We start from the raw sequence: 9,036 nt of genomic DNA, 5'->3' as shown, positions 1-9,036 counted from the left end.
CCCCAAGCACGTTGATCCAGTATTACGACGGATACGGTCAACGAAATCTTGGACATCAAAGAGGTTTTCGATTGAATTTCCCCATGTTTCACAACGTACTCTTAGCGGTATCCTACGATACGTCTCACTCTATTTGTGTGTGTGCGCGTTTACGTGCGTGCGATTTATGCGGTTCACCCCTTTACTTTCAGCGCCCTGCGGTCCCAACAAAGGTCCCGAGCACGCCATTATGCACAGTGTGGAAGCGTGTTTCCCCCACGACACTAGACGGGCTGCTCGCCATAGTGTTCTATTGTGGCACGCTCCACCCTGAAGTTTGGTTTGTTGTATATCAAGGAATTGATAGGCACTCAAGAATGTGTGCATCGGCCGGGTTTAATCGTCCGACGCGCAATATGCGTTCAACTTATCGGTGTTCATGTGTCCTGCAGTTCACATTGTGACGCGCATTTAGCTGCGGTCTTCATCGATCCATGAGCCGAGTGATCCCCTGCCTAGGGTTTTATAGTAAGGTTCCCAATGTAACACAATCCCGGTGGTACGTCCAAAGACTAACTTTCTGACTAAGTTGTCTTTATTACCCAATAGTCCCAGGCCTTGTGACTTGTGGCTCATGTCTACGCCCATGGCCACCATTCGCTAAGATAGTTTTGAAGTCACTTTGAAGGCCCAGGAACAACTCTCTTAGCACATCGGTTAACCTGGCGCCGCAGTCAACTCATGTGCTTGGATCGGATCGAGCTATTGAGTATTGGGCCTGCATACTCGCTCATCCGTATCCTTTGCGTACCGCCCCATGGCCCTTGTATGTCTGCACCACAGTTCCTGTTCGTTCCGTGCCTATGGCCGGATACGTATTGCACATCGGTTAACCTGACGCCGCAGTCAACTCATGTGCTTGGATCGGATCGAGCTATTGAGTATTGGGCCTGCATACTCGCTCATCCGTATCCTTTGCGTACCGCCCCATGGCCCTTGTATGTCTGCACCACAGTTCCTGTTCGTTCCGTGCCTATGGCCGGATACGTATTGCACATCGGTATACCTGTCGCTACTCAGGCAACTCGTGTGCGTGGATTGGATCGAGAACATGGTGTGTGCCCCATGTTATAATTGATAGTCCATATCCACTTTATAGGTTAAAGTCATAAGTTGTGATTGCACAACCATTCTTCATAAGAGTTTAATCACTCTTCAACTAACTTTCGTTCTGGTGTCTTGGTATCAAATCGCGTAAGACACAAGATTCTACTGGCCAAATAGAATCTAGCACATTGGTTAACCTGGCGCCGCAGTCAACTCATGTGCTTGGATCGGATCGAGCTATTGAGTATTGGGCCTGCATACTCGCTCATCCGTATCCTTTGCGTACCGCCCCATGGCCCCGTCCTTAGAGTTAATGACTAGTAGGCTTAACTCTTTGTATGTCTGCACCACAGTTCCCGTTCGTTCCGTGCCGTGGCCGGATACGTATTGCACATCGGTATACCTGTCGCTACTCAGGCAACTCGTGTGCGTGGATTGGATCGAGCTCATGGGGTGTGTAGAGATTCCATGTTATAATTGCAAGTCCATATCCACTTTATAGGTTAAAGTCATAAGTTGTGATTGCACAACCATACTTCATAAGAGTTTAATAACTCTTCAACTAACTTTCGTTCTGGTGTCTTGGTATCAAATCGCATAAGACACAAGATTCTACTGGCCAAATAGAATCTAGCACATTGGTTAACCTGGCGCCGCAGTCAACTCATGTGCTTGGATCGGATCGAGCTATTGAGTATTGGGCCTGCATACTCGCTCATCCGTATCCTTTGCGTACCGCCCCATGGCCCCGTCCTTAGAGTTAATGACTAATAGGCTTAACTCTTTGTATGTCTGCACCACAGTTCCCGTTCGTTCCGTGCCGTGGCCGGATACGTATTGCACAACAGTAGATACCATCACCTGACGTATCTAACACACCACTATTGTAACTCGTCGTCGAAGGACCTTTCAAGTGCCTGATGGCCAGGGGAGCTCTTACACGGCACGGAGACACAGTGATGCTCGCCCATCACAGTGTACAACGATCGAGTTTGCTTAAGTGTCTGGGTACCTACACACCAGACACAATGCAATGGCCACGGATCCACACAAGGCACATCACATGCAGAAAGCTTCACCAGATTATGACACATACCACACTCTTGTAACTCGTCGTCGAAGGGGCGTTCAAAGTGCCTTACGGCTAGGGGAGATCTAGCACGGCACGGAGACACAGTGATGGTTGCCCATCAAAGTGTACAACGATCGAGTTTGCTTTCCGCGCAAGCGTTCTAAGTGTCTGGGTACCTACACACCAGACACAATGCAATGGCCACGGATCCACACAAGGCACATCACATGCAGAAAGCTTCACCAGATTCTGACACATACCACACTCTTGTAACTCGTCGTCGAAGGGGCGTTCAAAGTGCCTTATGGCTAGGGGGGATCTAGCACGGCACGGAGACACAGTGATGGTCACCCATCAAAGTGTACAACGATCGAGTTTGCTTTCCGCGCAAGCGTTCTAAGTGTCTGGGTATCTAAGCACCAGACACAATGCAATGGCCACGGATCCACACAAGGCACATCACATGCAGAAAGCTTCACCAGATTCTGACACATACCACACACATGCAACTCGTCGTCGAAGGGGCGTTCAAGTGCCTTACGGCTAGGGGAGATCTAGCTCGGCACGGAGACACAGTGATGGTCACCCATCAAAGTGTACAACGAACGAGTTGGCTTTCAACAAATTCTGACACATAGCAAGCGAGCGACCGAGCTACACCGAAGGCAGCCCATGGTTGGTCACTCGCGGACGATCATCAGTAATGATCCTTCCGCAGGTTCACCTACGGAAACCTTGTTACGACTTTTACTTCCTCTAAATCATCAAGTTCGGTCAACTTCAGCCATGCCAGCTGCAGCTCACGAAGGAACCGCGGAAGGTAAGCCTCCAGAAACCTCACTAAATAATCCATCGGTAGTAGCGACGGGCGGTGTGTACAAAGGGCAGGGACGTAATCAGCACTAGCTAATGACTAGTGCTTACTAGAAATTCCAGGTTCATGGGGACCGTTGCAGTCCCCAATCCCGACTAGATGGGCATTTTAGTGATTTCCCGTTCCTCTCGGAATGGGGGCGCCTATTGGCGAGAACACGCTGCGACCCACATTGTAGCACGCGTGCAGCCCAGAACATCTAAGGGCATCACGGACCTGTTATCGCTCATTCTCAGCTTGCTAAACACAAGTTGTCCCGCTAAGCAGGGCAAACGTAGCCGACGACCGCCCGTGAAGGCGCCGCCCGGCTGTAACGTCAGGTGCGCCCGGAGGCGCACTGCTGACAGCGTTCTAGTTAGCATGTTTGAGTCACGTTCGTTATCGGAATTAACCAGACAAATCATTCCACGAACTAAGAACGGCCATGCACCACTACCCTTAAATTTGAGAAAGAGCTATCAATCTGTCTTACCTCGATAAGTTTGGACCTGGTAAATTTTCCCGTGTTGAGTCAAATTAAGCCGCAAGCTCCACTTCTTGTGGTGCCCTTCCGTCAATTCCTTTAAGTTTCAACTTTGCAACCATACTTCCCCCGGAACCCGATTTTGGTTTCCCGGAAGCGACTGAGAGCACCGAATAGGGGTAGCGTCTCCCAATTGCTAATTGGCATCGTTTACGGTTAGAAATAGGGCGGTATCTAATCGCCTTCGATCCTCTAACTTTCGTTCTTGATTAAAGAAAGCATCCATGGCAAACGCTTTCGCTTCAGTTGGTCCTACGACGGTCTACGAATTTCACCTCTCGCGCCGTAATACCAATGCCCCCAACTACTTCTGTTAATCATTACCTCTAGGTTTCTGACAAACCAACGAAATCGTATAAACCGAGGTCATATTCCATTATTCCATGCAAGATTATTCTCGGCCAACGCCAACCCCACGGGGGGGCCGGACGCTTTGTCTTAGCCTGCTTTGAGCACTCTAATTTGTTCAAGGTAAATGTGAGTATCTTGAGCACCATGAGGAGCCCGTGCCGGAGTTAACCGGTAGCACGGTACTCGTTCACAGAGTAACGCCCAAGTACACCATTGTGAGTCGCAGCCGTGAGCGCGCGCACGAACGGCCCCGGCGTGTAACCGGGCGCCCGTGGCGGTCACGTGTCTGGACGGGCAATCAACTTCGAACGTTTTAACCGCAACAACTTTAATATACGCTAGTGGAGCTGGAATTACCGCGGCTGCTGGCACCAGACTTGCCCTCCACTTGATCCTTGTTGAAGGATTTATACTCAACTCATTCCAATTATGGACCATCGTTAGAGAGGTCCATATTGTTATTTCTCGTCACTACCTCCCCGTACTGGGATTGGGTAATTTACGCGCCTGCTGCCTTCCTTGGATGTGGTAGCCATTTCTCAGGCTCCCTCTCCGGAATCGAACCCTGATTCCCCGTTACCCGTCGCAACCATGGTAGTCCTCTACACTACCATCAATAGTTGATAGGGCAGACATTTGAAAGATCTGTCGTCAGTCGACAAGCGACCATACGATCTGCGTCCTTATCCAGACTTCAACTCAAGCCGCCCGGAGGCGATTGGTTTAACTAATAAGTGCACCAGTTCAGCTACCCGCGAGGGCAACAGTCCCGGCATGTTGCATGTATTAGCTCTGGATTTTCCACAGTTATCCAAGTAACTAGTGGTAGGATGATCTTGTGAATTATAGCTGTTATACTGAGCCTTATGCGGTTTCACATTCATTTATGTTTGTACTTAGACATGCATGGCTTAACCTTTGAGACAAGCGTATATTACTGGTAGGATCAACCAGAATTCGTTCCACTACAGACACACACTCGCTTAGTGGGAAATAAATTTCCACACAACTCTCTCTCTCTAGAACCATATGGAATGGCTCTTTGGTGTTGGGTAAGGCACCAATTTGTTGGGGTGTAACGGTCACCACCAACTTTAAGTTTGTTAGGGCACAACGGAAACCACTAACTAAACTTTAGGAAACTAAATTTCCTCACACATTATCTCTCACCATATTAGCACTAGGTGCTATCCACGATTGTACAACGTTTCAACTCTTGAATCGACCGTAGGGCCGCGGAATTGCTTCCGGGCCCCTATTCTCGCTATTAATTGTTCATCTCTTTCAATACATCGAGTTCGTTCCATTGGGTAGTTCGCATGGCGAACGTTTTGATGCAGCCCCCTGGGGGACCACGGCACTTTACACCGGGTATGGTGTATGCGCAACCTACAGATAACAATAAACCCCTTATGCGTGTGTAAACCGATGTTGGGCTGCTCAACATCTTTCATGGTTACATCACTTGCACCAGAACCCACGGTGCCGATTTGGTAATATGTTGTACATTTACTCTCAAGATGTACGCTTCGGCCCCTTATTCAGGGGCTCAAGCTATTACCAGCAAGAACAATCCTCATCCAGACTTGAACTCGAAACACCCGCAGGCGAACGGTTTAACTAATAAGTGCACCAGTCTTGAATCCATGCGTCGGTGGAAACAATGCCGGCGTGTTGCATGTATTAGCTCTGAACTTAGCGAGTGATTGCCTTGCAGCTGTCATACTGAGCGTAGAGCGTGATTATCGCTCACTTGAACCATGTTGAATGGCTCTTTGGTGTAGGGTAAGGCACCAATTTGTTGGGGCGTAACGGTCACCACCAACTTAAGACTTGCTTATAGGTATTTCAACGTTTTCAACTCTTAAATCGACCGTGTTTCATTATCATCTCTTCTTCTTATTAAATGCATAGAGTTCGTTCCATTGGGTAGTTCGCGTGGCGAACGGTTTGATGCAGCCCCCCGGGGGGGACCACGGCACTTTACACCGGGCATGGTGTATGCGCAACCTACAGATCACCAATATATTTGTGATCGATAATGCACACTTCTTACACGACTGACCAGTCGACAGCGCTGCCTTCCTATTATGCGTGTGTAAACCGATGTTGGGCTGCTCAACATCTTTCACGGTTACATCACTTGCACCAGAACCCATGGTGCCGATTTGGTAATATGTTGTACATGGTCTCAAGATGTACGCTTCGACCCCTTAAGGGCTCAAGCTATTACCAGCAAGATCAATCCTCATCCAGACTTGAACTCGAAACACCCGGAGGCGAACGGTTTAACTAATAAGTGCACCAGTCTTGAATCCATGCGTCGGTGGAAACAATGCCGGCATGTTGCATGTATTAGCTCTGAACATAGCGAGTGATTGCCTTGTAGCTGTCGAACTGAGCGTAGAATGTGATTATCGCTCACTTGAAAGGGTCAAGCCCTTTCGAGTCGTCCGGTTTTTACGCCAGACGACTCGGTTCACCATCTTTCGGGAAGGGACCGTCTCGGTCGCAAGCTGCTCCGGTCCCCAAACAACCTGCGACAAATGATAGGAAATGCCGACATCAATACGTGTTCAGTTTGGTTTATCGCTCATAGGTCTTTTTGACCATCGATCCCTGATTATAACTCTCAATTAAACAGTCAGGAGAGTAAGGCATGCCCATCGATATCTCATCGACAGGCGATACCGCAAGAACGGCCAACGACACATCAGGTGATCGATTATTGCTACGACTTTTGCTTAATCGTTTCCACTCCTTGGAGAAAGAAACCCCCGGGGACCGTCTCGGTCGCAAGCTGCTCCGGTCCCTAAACAACCTGCGACAAATGATAGGAAATGCCGACATCAATACGTGTTCAGTTTGGTTTATAGCTCATTGGTCTGTTTGACCATCGATCCCTGATTAAACTCTCAGTAATCCAGTCGGGAGAGTAAGGCATGCCCATCGATATCTCATCGACAGGCGATACCGCTTGAACGGCCAACGACACATCAGAGGATCGTATCTCGCTACAACTTTTGCTTAATCGTTTCTTCTCCTTGGAGAAAGAAACCCCCGGGGACCGTCTCGGCCGCAAGCTGCTCCGGTCCCTAAACAACCTGCGGCATCAAATGATAGGAAAAGCCGACATCAATACGTGTTCAGTTTGGTTTATCGCTCATTGGTCTTGTTTGACCATCGATCCCTGATTAATACTCTCAATTAGAAGGTCGGTAGAGTAAGGCATGCCCATCGATATCTCATCGACAGGCGATACCGCATGAACGGCCAACGACACATCAGAGGATCGTATCTTGCTACAACTCTTGCTTAATAGTTTCCACTCCTTGGAGAAAGAAACCCCCGGGGACCGTCTCGGCCGCAAGTTGCTCCGGTCCCTAAACAACCTGCGGCATCAAATGATAGGAAAAGCCGACATCAATACGTGTTCAGTTTGGTTTATCGCTCATAGGTCTGTTTGACCATCGATCCTAGAATTCAACTTTCGAGTAAGGCATGCCCGTCGATATCTCATCGATAGGCGATACCGGTAGAACGGCCAACGACACACATCTAGGATCGCATTTACTCTTCCTTGGATGGATAACCAATACCCTAGGACCGTTTCATCGCGAGCTGCTCCGGTCCTCAAACAACTCGCGAACCACCGATAGGATGATATTAGGAATGGCCGACTTTCATCCTTTAACTCTCAGTTCTGCTTACCAAAACATAGGTACTTGGACCTTAAAGACCACTATATGTTCCCCGATCGGGGGCAATCGGAACGTCTATCCATCATCAACATCGTTTCACTCATTCCGAACCACCAAATTGGACAGACAGTACCATATTCACCAACCGATTGCTTCAACTTCGCAAACTGTATGGTAAGTTCTACTAATTTCACATCTTACCATCGACTAATAGTGCATAAATCCACTTGGAAATCACTTTTCCTTGGTCCTCGGACCTTCTACGACAACGTCCAACAAATATCCGAAGTCGTTTCCCAACTTAGACCAAGCATTTCGTATCTTTACTTCTAATCGATTTTTTCTCTCATAATTGACGATCAAAATCTAAAAACCACATTTTGAGCCAGAAGCAGTCGTCCGATCGTCCTGGGGGTAGTCTCAATCGATTTAGAAGGGCCCAATTCATAAAGATACGTACTCAGTCAAATTCATGCTTCTGGCTCACCTACCCCCTATATAGAAAACGAAAGCGTACAGGCGTGGAAAACGTGCCATTTTTCTCCATCACGGACTTTTTTTTTCTCGTTGCACCGACTCTAGTAAAAAAGTGAAATTTTTTACTAGTTACCAACTTTTGCAAATTATCATCGGATATCACTTTTCATGGTCTATAGTAAGTTCTTATCACGTTTTAGTAGTTTTTGAAAAAAAAATTTTTTTGAACTTTTCAAAATTTTTCAAAACAAAGTTTTTGTAGGCGGTTTTGTGTATGGAGGGTTACTAGTCTCGGGGTCACTGTTTGACCAAAAAACCACTATATATCATTCGAAAGGTAATTTCAAGGGCTACAAAAAATTGTTCTACGGCACCCCCCTCCGACGTCTAGTATTCGAGTTATTGGCCAAAAACCATCACTTGAGCGATTTTTCGTTCAGGGTACCCGACTCTAGTAAAAAAGTGAAATTTTTCTCGATTGACCAAGTGTTGCAAATGACCATCGGATTTCACTTTTTATGGTCTATAGTGAGTTCTGATCACGATTTGGTACTTTTTGAAAAAATTTTTTTGACGCACTTTTCAAAATTTTGCAAAACCAAAACTTTTTAGGCGGTTTTGTGTATGGAGGGTTACTAGTCTCGGGGTCACTGTTTGACCAAAAAACCACTATATATCATTCGAAAGGTAATTTCAAGGGCTACAAAAAATTGTTCTACGGCACCCCCCTCCGACGTCTAGTATTAGAGTTATTAGCCAAAAACCGCAACTATAGCGGTTTTTCGTCCAGGGTACCCGACTCTAGTAAAATGATGCGATTTTTACTAGTCTAGGGAACTTTTTGGCCAAAAATCAAGTATATGTCATTCGATAGATAATTTCAAGGGCTACCAAAAATTGTTCCACGACACCCCCCTGCGACGTCTAGTATTCGAGTTATTAGCCAAAAACC

General features: G+C 47.3%; 1 non-coding gene across 1 annotated transcript; it reads right to left on the bottom strand.

The window, feature by feature from the left end:
- Window positions 1–344: 344 nt before the first annotated feature.
- On the bottom strand, window positions 345–502 carry LOC125774000 (5.8S ribosomal RNA). The gene has a single exon (XR_007420525.1). It is a non-coding gene; the product is annotated as a 5.8S ribosomal RNA (ribosomal RNA).
- Between the last annotated feature and the right edge of the window lie 8,534 nt (window positions 503–9,036).

Source organism: Anopheles funestus, assembly GCF_943734845.2.
Source record: "Anopheles funestus chromosome X unlocalized genomic scaffold, idAnoFuneDA-416_04 X_unloc_70, whole genome shotgun sequence".
Lineage (NCBI taxonomy): Eukaryota > Metazoa > Arthropoda > Insecta > Diptera > Culicidae > Anopheles > Anopheles funestus.
The sequence above is the reverse complement of the archived record's forward strand: the minus strand, read 5'-3'. Positions and strand labels throughout refer to the sequence as shown.